The sequence below is a fragment of the Triturus cristatus genome, chromosome 6 (assembly GCF_964204655.1).
Source record: "Triturus cristatus chromosome 6, aTriCri1.1, whole genome shotgun sequence".
Classification (NCBI taxonomy): domain Eukaryota; kingdom Metazoa; phylum Chordata; class Amphibia; order Caudata; family Salamandridae; genus Triturus; species Triturus cristatus.
In genome coordinates this window covers 10,555,959-10,567,860 of record NC_140589.1, presented here as the reverse complement: position 1 = coordinate 10,567,860, position 11,902 = coordinate 10,555,959, and the positions used below count along the sequence as shown (strand labels likewise).

Here is an 11,902-nt window from a genome sequence, read left to right as displayed (position 1 = left end):
ACCGCGTCCCTACCAATCCTTCGGTTTAGGAAGTGTCAACTAGACCCTCACTATCTATGTACTGCTGAAGATCAGGGAATGTCCTTCAACGTGGCGAAACAACAGACAGTAACATGCATTATCTACTGCGCCACTTCTAATCCTTCTGTTTAGGAAGTATTGACTGGACGCTCCTTATCTATGTTCTGCTGAAGATAGCTCGTAGCGAGGCAGGGGTATGTCGCACATTACTGCTTTCTGTCTGGCTCACCTGAAGCATTCAATACCCAAGAGACCACCATGCTCCTAGACAGTCTACTCACATTTACAATTCTGATTTGGGAAAGCAGGGTAGTGGCACCGATCAGACTTCAACTATGAAAACAGATGCTTAACATAGATCTTTCAAGACAACAATCCTCAAGCCTCGCACTACCACCTGTAGCAGTTACTGATCGACTAATTTTCTGTGCAATCTTTCTAGGCCTTCCAGGGTTGGCTTCTGAATCTTTACAGCTCATGCAGAGGGACCCCCATAAGAACGCAGTCAATTTAAATATATTGTCTTGATAATAATCAATGCAGTCCTAAAATGCTTCAGTTTTTACCAATAGGTACTAAACATTCATGCAGCAAACTTAAAGAAACCCTCTACAGCAGCTGAATGTCAGTTGAATGCTGAAAAGAAACCCCTCTTTTTGTACGGTCACCCCCACTTTTTATCAACTGATGCTGCGGGTTTTACGACTCCAAGAGTGCACGGAGGCCTGCTAACCAGACCTCCGTGCCCAGACCCCACAGATTATGTTGCATTGGCTATACCCAATTGGAAATGGCTAACTTACCTGCAAGTCCCTAGTAAATGTTACCCTGGCACCCAGGGCGATTAAGTTAGGAGGGCTTTCAGCCCGGATTGTGCCACCCTAGTGGTCCCCCAAGTAAAACAAGGCCCACAGTCCACCACTGCAGACTGGTAGAGCTGTCGTGTTCTGCTAGCCCGACTTTACCATTTATAGCAATGGTAAAGCCAACACTACCACCGGACATGTGTGCAAGTCATCCCTGTAGCAGGCCTACCAAGCCCTAAAAGGCAGGGTGCGACATACGACGCAGGCAGGACATTTACTTTTCATGTCCTGACACTAAAGCACCTGAAACAGCCGTTTTTACTGTGGACAGTCTGGGGCACCCAATTGGCAAGTACAGGGTTACGCGCTGACCCCTCAGATGTGCTAACTCTTGAACAGTGCGACCAAAGTGAGCACTTCAAGGTGTCAAACAACTCATTACATTAAGCCCGCCTTGAATCTGAAGTTGAAATTAATGTACCTTGTTGCAGTGGGCAGCTTTATCAAAGCTGCCACTTTGTCACCTTTAAAATTCCTGTGCTTTCCCGGGTACGAGTGGAGCTGGCCCCACAAGACAGCTTACTGACCTCCTGGAACAGAGTGCCAACGACTCTCAGGCAGGAGACCAATGAGGGATTGCAGGCCAGAGAGGTGTCACCTCCCTGCTCCCGAGACTGCTTTCTGCCCTCCTGGAGAGACGTGACAACTCTCAGGAAGGGGAACAATGAGGGATTGCAGGCCAGAGAGGTGTCACCTCCCTGCTCCCGAGACTGCTTACTGACCTCCTGGAACAGAGTGCCAACGACTCTCAGGCAGGAGACCAATGAGGGACTGCAGGCCAGAGAGGTGTCACCTCCCTGCTCCCGAGACTGCTTTCTGCCCTCCTGGAGAGACGTGACAACTCTCAGGAAGGGGAACAATGAGGGACTGCAGGCCAGAGAGGTGTCACCTCCCTGCTCCCGAGACTGCTTTCTGCCCTCCTGGAGAGACGCGACAACTCTCAGGAAGGGGAACAATAAGGGATTGCAGGCCAGAGAGGTGTCACCTCTGTGCTGCAGGAAGCCACTTGGTTGTCAGCCCCAATAGGCAGGTATTAAGGGTGAAGCCACCTTTTAAGTGCTGATGTGTAACACCAGGGGGGAGGTCTGCCCCATGGTTAGGGAAGACAGGCTTACATGGGAAATACCGAGGGGAAACCAGTTGCCAAATCTTTTTCCCCAGGGGCATGTAGCCCTGAGTTAGCCACACCCCGTGGTTGGGCTTGTAAGGTCTGAACACAGAGAGGGGTCTCGCTCTCTTGGGAGTGGGCAGAATGGCGCACGTGGGACAGCCAGATGCCACAAACCACAGGAAGTGGTCACCAGATGGGAGGGAACCTGGTAGCCCATTGGTTACCTATCATATCCTGCCCCGAAGAGACCTTCCGAGCATAAAGAGGGCACCCATGGCACCCAGACCTCATATCTCGACCGACTAGGAAGAAGAACAAAGGAGCACTGCCTTGCACCAAGGGATCAGCAAAGAGGCTGCACCAACTAAGACTGCACCTAGTGGCTATTGAAGAGAGGAACTGTGCCTGCAGAGTCCTGCTCAAGGAGAAGAGGTCTCCAGAGCCAGGTCAAGCAAAGAGAACTCCAAGGGCCAGCTGACTGGCCTCCTGCTCGCAGTACAGGGACTAGAAAGTTGAAGACTGCTGGGGCGAAGTTGGTAGCCCAAAGTCTGAAGCCACTATCACCGCCGCCATGCAGCACCGAGGACCAAGACCTGATGCACAGAGTTGCACCAGAGTTCGCTAAGCCCAGGAGTGCGTTGGGAGAATTGCTGGGACACTCAGAAGGTGAGTTATCAACCCAGGAAGGATTTGTCTGGAACCGTGACAACGGGCAACTGGTAGTCCAGTGGTACTTGGACTTCTGTCCGATCTGAGAGGAATTCATGAGATGTCACCCTGCAACCAGGACCCCCTCATCAACTTTGTGGACCGAGGAATCCTGTCAGGAAGGCCCCCCGTCGACCGCGTTGCACCCACAGCCTCCTTAGAGAATCAGCATCCTTCATTCCTTGCATCAGGACCCCTCCATAGGAATCCATTGCAATGCAGATAAAGTACCTGGAACTGTGGAAGGACTGCTTCTCTGTGAAGGTAACTGTGCCCGAGGACCTTGCTGGTCCCCCTGACTAGCTCCCTACCGGATGTGGTCGCCACAAGTACTTCTAACTGACCGCATTCACACATACCTACGTTTCCCTTGAAAAAGTTTCCAATTTGTTGACTTTATCAAGGCTTGTTCGCGGTTGCACGACATGTCATTGATTTATAATTGCTTGTAAAATCTATATCTCCAGAACCCTCCTGTGGATGTTTTTCGTTGTTGTATCTAAATCCTCGTGAAAATATAGTCTATTTTTATTAACTGGTGTCGGATTTCTTGAGTGCTGTCGATTTCTTCTACAATTGTTTTGGGGCCGTTTAAGCCCTTCAGTGCCCATGACGAGCTGGACTCGTCATGGGCCGCGGTGGCGCTGTGCCCATGACGAGTCCAGCTCGTCATAGACCCCGCCCGCTAATGCAACGGCCGGCACTGGGCGGGGAAAGGGGCGGGCACTGAAGGGGTTAAACACAGTGGTTTCTCTGTGTAAACCTCGCTGCTCAGAGCCACAGCTGCCCGGGGTTGAGCTGAAGGTTTCACAAATTAAACCTACTGGTCCTGAAGGGGTTGGTAATTGTGCTACGTGGAGAGGTCGCACGACCACACCATGTAATTAAGGCTCACAGTTTTTACTGATTTTTACAGATAAATATAGGCAGAAAAAAGCCCGTTTCCTGTCTGTATTTATGATTAAAAGAAGAAAAATATGGAAAATTGTACTTTTTGTGGGTGACTCTCCTTGTTGTCCTTCATGAATTCCAGACCAACTGTAAAGCAGACAAACACCATGGGGATTTAAAAACAAGATCATATTCCCTTAAATACAGGAATGTTAACATATATTTGTATAACCTGTTCCATGCGTCGGACGGCCGACATCACGGTGGGCATGTGCGTCGGACGGCCGGGGGCCGTCCGATCTGCGCACGCGTGGAATTCCCCCACACAGCGGGGAAATCCTGCGCGCACCAAAGGGGATAAAATGTTAATGTTTACCTGTAAGGTGTAGTGTTTAGTTATATTTGGGTACCTAATTTGCCAAAACGCGACAGGAATAAATGTACGAGTTCATATTTATCAGTTAAATAAATGTGGAAATACACCATTTTACAACAACATTTATCCTCAAAACATAAAATAAATATGGATAAACCCCAATAAAATGGTCAAAATATAAATGAAAATGTTAAATTTAAAAAAAACATACACCATAAACCGGGAGCCCTACATATAATACACCCCATTTCTCTACGAGTGCATAAAGATTCCTTAGGTCTAATCATCATACACTGATGCCTGTCAACATCCTTCCCTCTCAGTAACCCTAACATGAGTCGCAACTGGGGAACCCCTGTAGCAATCAGCAACGCTGAAGGGGGTGTCGGGGTACACGCCTGTCCGTGCTGTCAAAGAGGGAACCTTTGCAGTCTTGCAGCTCTGGGTGGCAGCACCTCGTTGTTCTCTGCCCAGTGTCTGTTGTGCCGCAGATAAAATTCCTCATCCACTCCCAAGGTTTCCCTTTATTAGTGGAGTGGATTGGAGAAAATAAACATTATGTAAGGGTGTTCAAATGGAATGGTCCTATGACCCTAGATCACAAACATGTTTCAGCCCTACACTCACGTACTAAAAAGGTCATGGGCTTTCATCAGGGTAGGTTAGTAAATATGTCATTCCCCCAATGACTTGTCTTGCGTGCCTTTTTTGTGTCGTGGAATGGGTGAATACGATGTCAATGATTACCAGGAGATGTGCAGTTCCAACAACTGCAATACCAATAAATGCAATATCAATGTATGCCATAACCTGTGCTCGCAGGACCATGCCAATACAGGTCAATGTAATCTCAATGTAGGTCATAACCTGTACCCGCAGGACCATGCCAATACAGGTCAATGCAATGTCAATGTAGGTCATAACCTGGACCCGCACAGTAGCGTCAACACCGGCAAAGACGATATCAATGTACGTCATAATCCATGCCGAGGATACTGTTACTCGTAAGAACAATGTCGATGTACGTTATGACCCAAGTAAACTTAACCGTGTCAGCAATAATGTCAATGTTCGCTATGACAACTGTACGCACACTTAAGGATGTCGATAAAAACGATACCAGTGGCTGCCATATTATTCTCAGCAGTTCAAATGAACTCGTATCAGTGCTATCCAATTGACCCAAGGTGACCTACACATCAACCCAGAGTCTGAGATACGTGGTTAGGCAGATGCTACGACCCACACCCATGCCTATGAATACCAGGTCACAGGTGGGGTCTCTCTTAACCTAAGGACAAATAAGAGCCCTGGGGAACCCCTGTTCCGTCCCACAGATAGTGTTGTACCACAAACGGGACCGAGGAAATTTGCCCCAATAAAACGCGTTTGGACAAAGGTTGCGTTACCGCAAAAATACCACAAAGCTAGAACCATATGCAGATAGAAGCACTCAACCAATCGGGACGCGACATGGACACCACACGTAGTGATCATGTGCTCCTCATGCCAGACATCTGGACACACACTGGCCCACACTAGCTCTCACCAAAGTTGAGATCCATCTGTGTCCTTATCAGATGCCCGCGCTTGTTAATTTATGACTGAGATGCATTTTTGGAATGTAGAAATTGCTTTATTGTACCCCATGAACTGTATATACCAGTGGTCAAAACTTTGTACACCAAGAGACTTTGAGCAGACTCACTCTGTCGAAACTCAGCAGAATTTGATTAAACAAACTTGCTCCTGTTTTGCCAAATGTCTCTTCTCCTATCATTCAAGGCAAATTCATATCAGAGCAACATTTTGGTGAGCCAGATAGGAGAGATTGATTCATCAAGTCTGACTGCTGTCAGAGGAAGGATCCCAGCCCGAACGGATGAACATCTGCGCAAAAGATCGGTGAGCAAACGCCATAATTAATTAGAAGTTCTGCAGAATCCACAGGGCAGAGGTTCATCCGGAGACAGCTGTCCTAGGGTAAGAAACTTCATCTGATCTTTAGTCCCAGCATTTGGTGTATGGCATACTAGGACAAGTGCGTAGATCACTTTTGTTTTTCCCCTAGTCAGCACGCTAGAAGGCAAAGGTAGCTACGTTTTTGTACCCAACCCTGGGCGTGGAGCACAGGGTACACCTCATCCCTGGGTGTTAGTAAGGGATCGCTTGTACCACTGGGCATGGAATAGGGAACGCCTCGTCCCTGGGTGTTAGTAAGGGATCGCTTGTACCACTAGAGCTGGAACAGAGGATACGCCTCATCCCTGGGTGCCAGTAGGAGATGGCTGGACGTGGAGGCAAGAAGGTACACATAGGCTCTGGCTGGGATATAGAGCTAACATTTCAAACTTATTTTTTGTTTGTTACAGACGTTTTTATAGTGTGAGAAAGTGGCTCTGTATACACTGGTCCCAAATAGGTACAGTGTGTGCAGAGTCCACAGTCCCCAGAGGTCTGGCAGAGGCTAAAGTTAGATATAACCTTACTCTCTAAAGTGGTAGCTTGGTCGAGCAGTAAGGCAGTATCAGAGGACAGTGTAAAGCATTTGTTGCACACACTCAGTCAGCAAATGGTCTCACACACTCCATAACTGAACTCTAGGCCAATGGTTTATAATAAAAAAAAATATATGCTTGTTTTATTTTAGAACCAACAATAGGTATTGAAATATACTTTCTCAGAGTGAGATGCTTTAGGTAAATACTTTTGCAATATGCAATTGACTTTTGTAGATAGTTACAGGTTGTTGCAATAGGCAACACAATTTCAATCACAATAAGGCATGGAGTTCAATGGAAGTTTTAAGTTATTTGCAATAGATTACTTTCAGGATTACTTTTGTAACTCCAGGACTGGATTCTAGATTCAGTCCTGGGACAGTTCTTAGAAACAAGTGATAAAAGTCGACTTAGTTACGGTTATGATTTTTAGGCAATATTTTGCTATTTTAAAAGTTGACACTAAGAAGAAATTTCATAGAAAACAGTCAATGATTCCCTATGGAAGAAAATTCAAGTTGCAGGTATAGTATGTTCTCGTTACTTTTGTAATCCAGTACTGGGTACCTAGGCTCAGTACTGGGACCTCTATCTAAAACAGGCAAGTAATTACGTTTTTAAAGTTAGCACTATTTTTAAAGAATATTTAAAGTTTGCAAAAATCGACACACAAGAAATTTCACAGAAAAACAGTCAATGGTTTCCTATGGAAGAAAATTGGGTTACTGATAAGTACGGTTGTGAATATTTTTCAGGGTCAGTGCTGGGCACCAAGATCCAGCACTGAGATCTCTCCTAAAAGCAGGTGAGTATTTTTGTTTTCGTTACTCGGCTGGTTTTTGGTGAATATTTTAAGTTTTAGAAACTCCACACTTAGAAGAAATTTCAGAAGAAACCAGTCAATGTTACCCCATGGAGAAAGGAATATGCTACTTACCAGTATGCATCTGTTCTTGGCATGTAGAGCTGCAGATCTACACACTTTTGCATAGATCGCCATCTGGTGTTGGGCCCGGATGTTTGCAGTTTGTTTTTCCTCCTGGAATGTCTTTGGAAGTCACGAGGTCGGTGACTCCTCCTTTGGATCGTACTGCGCATGGGCTTCGGCTCCATCCTCAGATTGTTTTTCGCCAGCAGGGAAAGATGGAGCGTAGTAATAACAGTGAAGAAACCCATGTGTGTTGCATCTAAATAAGATAAACTGGAACAGATAGAGGTAGCCGGGGAGGCGGGTGGGCGTGTGTAGATCTGCAGCTCTACATGCCAAGAACAGATGCATACTGGTAAGTAGCATATTCCGTTCGAGGTATATTAGCTGCAGATTCCACACTTTTGCATAGACTATATAGCAGTTCCCAACCTTAGCGGCGACCACCGGTATCTGTTGCAGTAGTTTGAAATAAGTAATGTTTTTAGTACAGCCTGGCCCACACTAGCTTGTTGCTTAGTTTGCACATCTACACAATAGTGTTTGGTGAAAGTGTGCGGTGTTGACCATGTAGCTGCTTTGCAGATATCGTCTAATGGGATGTTCCCCAGAAATGCCATGGAAACCCCTATCTTTCATGTAGAATGGGCTTTAGAGGGGGGGAACGGAAAGCGTTAGTTTTGCTTTGTGGTAGCAAATCTGGATGCTTTTTACAATCCACCTAGCTATCCCTGATTTTGAGATGGGGTTGCCCTTGTGTGGTGGAGAGAAAGAGACAAACAGTTGTTTGGTCTTTCGGAAAGGTTGTGTTCTCTGGATATAGTAAAGTAAGGCTCGTTTGACATCTAGCGTGTGCAGAGCTCTTTCTGCAACGGTTTGAGGTTGCGAGAAAAATACCGGTAGTTCTACAGATTGGTTTAGGTGAAAAGGGGAAATGACTTTAGGTAGGAATTTTGGGTTGGTACGGAGAACAACCTTGTTATGGTGCATTTGAAGAAAAGGTTCTTGTATGGTAAGTGATTGTATCTCACTGACCCTTCTAAGGGAAGTGATGGCTACAAGGAAAGCTGTTTTCCATGTGTGGAATTGCAGTTCGCATTTATGCAACGGTTCGAAGGGAGGCCCCATCAGCCTTGTGAGAACGATATTTAAGTTCCACACAGGTGAGGGTGGTACTCTGGGGGTGTTGGAAAACCACTCCCACGCTAGAAGGGGTGGTGGTGGTCTTCCGGACACACTGTGGTAGCTTGGCTCGAGTGGTCAGGAATCAGGCTCCGTGCTAAGCATACGACATACCCAAACAATAACCATGCGTGCATCCGTTCCAAAAACGACTCTACACCGTAAAAATTATGAAAATATCTTTCTTTATCTTCTTTTTCTCTTAGTTGCTGATTGGATAAAATAAATAATCACAATATACAAACTTTTTAGATAGTGCAGGTCAAATAAATACTGGCTTAATGATTCAATAAATAGGGGTGATCATAAATACTGAAGGCATAAATAAAAGTGAAATACATACAGGCAATTAAATATTCTGAGGCAATAAATACTGTAAACCAATAAATATTGTGCATCAATAAATACTGTGGACCAATAAATACAGTGAAGCAATAAATAGGTTAAATACAATAAATACAGTGCCCCTAATAAATACTTAAAAGCTGACAGTGACACTCATAGAATCAGATCACTTTTGAATTCCTAAGGGCTGATTTGGCCCAGGCACAGCTTGTGGGGATGTGGAAGGCTTGAGGGTGTCTACTCCCTGGCTTGGACAAGGCTGAGGCCTAAACTGAGGTAGATCAAGGGGGGAATACCAGAGACCTGGCTCTCTCTCTCCACACAACCTCTCTAGATTAGTCCCAGTTCACCCCTGGCACAGTCAGGTTGGTTCCAGCACCTCCCTAGCCCCTTAGAGCAGTCTCTCAGGTCTCCACAGGGCCTTAGGCGCCCTCTACTCCACTTACTGCCCTTTTTCTGATGCTCCGACGCCGCTGGAGTCGTGTCGACGCCGTGAGGCGGTTCCAGATCGACGTCGGCGGCCTCGGCACAATGTCAGTTCTTTGACGACGCCGGCAGGCGGCTCCGGTCTCGATGTCAGCGGCCTCGGTTCGATCTCGACCTCCGATTCGATGGCGTCGGGCAGTCTTTACTCGATGTCGACTTCGGGCGGCTCCGGTCCGATGGCGACCTCGGATTCGTTGACGTCGGCCGGCCTTGCCTCGATGTCGACTTCCGGCGGCTCCGGAGTGCGATCCTCACTCCCGACCTCCGGTGCTCCTCTCCTTAGGTTTCCGGCGACTCCGGAGTGCGACCTCCACTCCCGACCTCCGGCACGATTCTCACAGGTTCCGGCGACTCCGGAGTGCGATCCTCACTCCCGACCTCCGTTACACTTCACCTCGGTCTCCGACGACTCCGGAGGGCGGACTTCACTCCTCCGATGACGCCGCTCACTCGACCTCGGGTGACTTCCTCCTCGACCTCTGGTATTCCTCACGACCTCGGACGGCGCCCTCTCTCGACCTCTGGTGGCTCCGGGTACGACGTCTGCTTTTCCAGTCAGCGCCGCTTCTCCACCTCGGGCTCCAGGTCTTAGGCTACTCGACGTCGGACTTCAGGGAAACCAGCTTCCAGGTCAGGATCTTGCTGTTCTCTTGTTTCTAAGGCCTGTTCCTGCTGTCCAGGTCCTTAGGACGGTTTTTCTGGCTTCTTCCCACACAGGGCTCTAGGCTGGGCTCCGTCAGTAGGGACTAGTATCAAGGGTGGGTTTATGGACCCCACTCCAGGCACAAGTTTCCACCCCTGCTGCTTCACTCCTTCCTCCTTCAAGTTTTTGCTGCTCACTCTTCACCAGTCAGGTGCCAACTGCCAGCTCCAACTGCCAACTCTCTCTCTTAGCTCCCCAACATTCTAAACCGCCTCCAACTGTCACAGGGTTCTGGAAGGTGCTAGCAGGATCCAGTGGATGCTGGTGATGTCACAGATGGCCACCATTTTGTGCTCCAGGCCCTCAGACAGAAGTTTCAGGGGTAGCTAAAATGGCTCCCTGAATCTGCAGCAACACGAAAAAGTCTGGTGGTTCCCAAAAAGGAAAAATTCAAACAGGGTTTGAGGCAAAAGTGGGACAAAATAAATAATGATGAGGAGGGACCACCCAAAGGGCTGACAGGTCTAACACGCGTCCCCCCCAGCTGAAAGTGGGGAGAGCTACCCAACCCCTTGGGAGTTCTCATCACTAAGGCGGAAATACCTTGAGAGACCGTCTGCATTGGCGTGGTCCACTCCAGGCCGATGTTCCACCTGAAAGTCCATTCCCTGTAGGGAAATAAACCACCTCAACAACTTGGGATTCTCCCCCTTCATTTGCATCAGCCAACGAAGGGGTCTGTGGTCGGTCTGAACTAGGAAGTGCGAGCCAAACAAGTATGGCCGCAACTTCTTCAGAGCCCATACCACTGCAAAGGCTTCACGCTCTATTGCACTCCACTTCTGTTCCCTGGGAAGTAGTCTCCGGGATAGGAAGACCACGGGTTGATCCAGACCCTCTTCGTTGAGTTGCGATAACACTGCCCCAATGCCATGTTCTGATGCATCTGTCTGGACAATGAACTCCTTGGAAAAGTCTGGGGCCCTTAAGACCGGGGCCTCGCACATGGCTTTCTTCAATCTCTCAAAGGCTTGCTGACAAGCCTCCGTCCAGACTACCCGTCGAGGTTGTTTCTTGGACGTGAGCTCCGTGAGGGGGGCTACGATGGTACCGTACCCCTTCACGAAGCGGCGGTAGTATCCCGTGAGGCCCAAAAATGCTCGGACCTCAGTCTGTGTCTTGGGGGGTTCCCAGGCCATGATGGCCTCGATCTTCGCCTGGAGGGGTTGCACCGCTCCCCTACCCACCAAGTGTCCAAGGTACACTACCGACCCCTGCCCGATCTGGCACTTGCTGGCCTTGATCGTCAATCCAGCTTGTCTCAGGGCCTGGAGAACAGCTTGCAGGTGACGCAAGTGATCCTCCCAGCTGTTACTGAAGACGGCTATGTCATCCAGATAAGCAGCAGAGAAACTCTCCATTCCGGTGAGGATCTGGTTTACCAGGCGCTGAAACGTGGCAGGTGCGTTCTTGAGCCCAAAGGGCATCACACAGAACTGGTAGTGGCCATTGGGCGTGGAGAAGGCTGACCTTTCCCTTGCTCCATCAGTCAAAGAGATCTGCCAGTACCCAGAAGTAAGGTCAAAGGTACTTAGATATTGGGCAGCTCCCAGCCGGTCAATCAATTCATCCGCCCTAGGGATCGGATGAGCATCAGTTCTGGTCACTGAATTCAGTCCCCGATAGTCCACACAGAACCTCAGTTCTGGTTGGGCACCCGGTGGTGCAGCTTTTGGTACTAACACCACCGGACTGGACCAGGGGCTGCTAGAAGGTTCGATCACTCCTAGCTCCAGCATCTTAGTGACTTCACTATGAATGCTGGCCTTCACCTTGTCTGACAT

At 48.3% G+C, this 11,902-nt stretch overlaps 1 protein-coding gene across 1 annotated transcript in view; it reads right to left on the bottom strand.

Annotated features, from left to right (window-relative positions):
• The window catches only part of CNPY3 (canopy FGF signaling regulator 3), a 130,346-nt gene that overhangs the window by 22,854 nt on the left and 95,590 nt on the right, over positions 1 to 11,902 (bottom strand). The window lies entirely within an intron of this gene.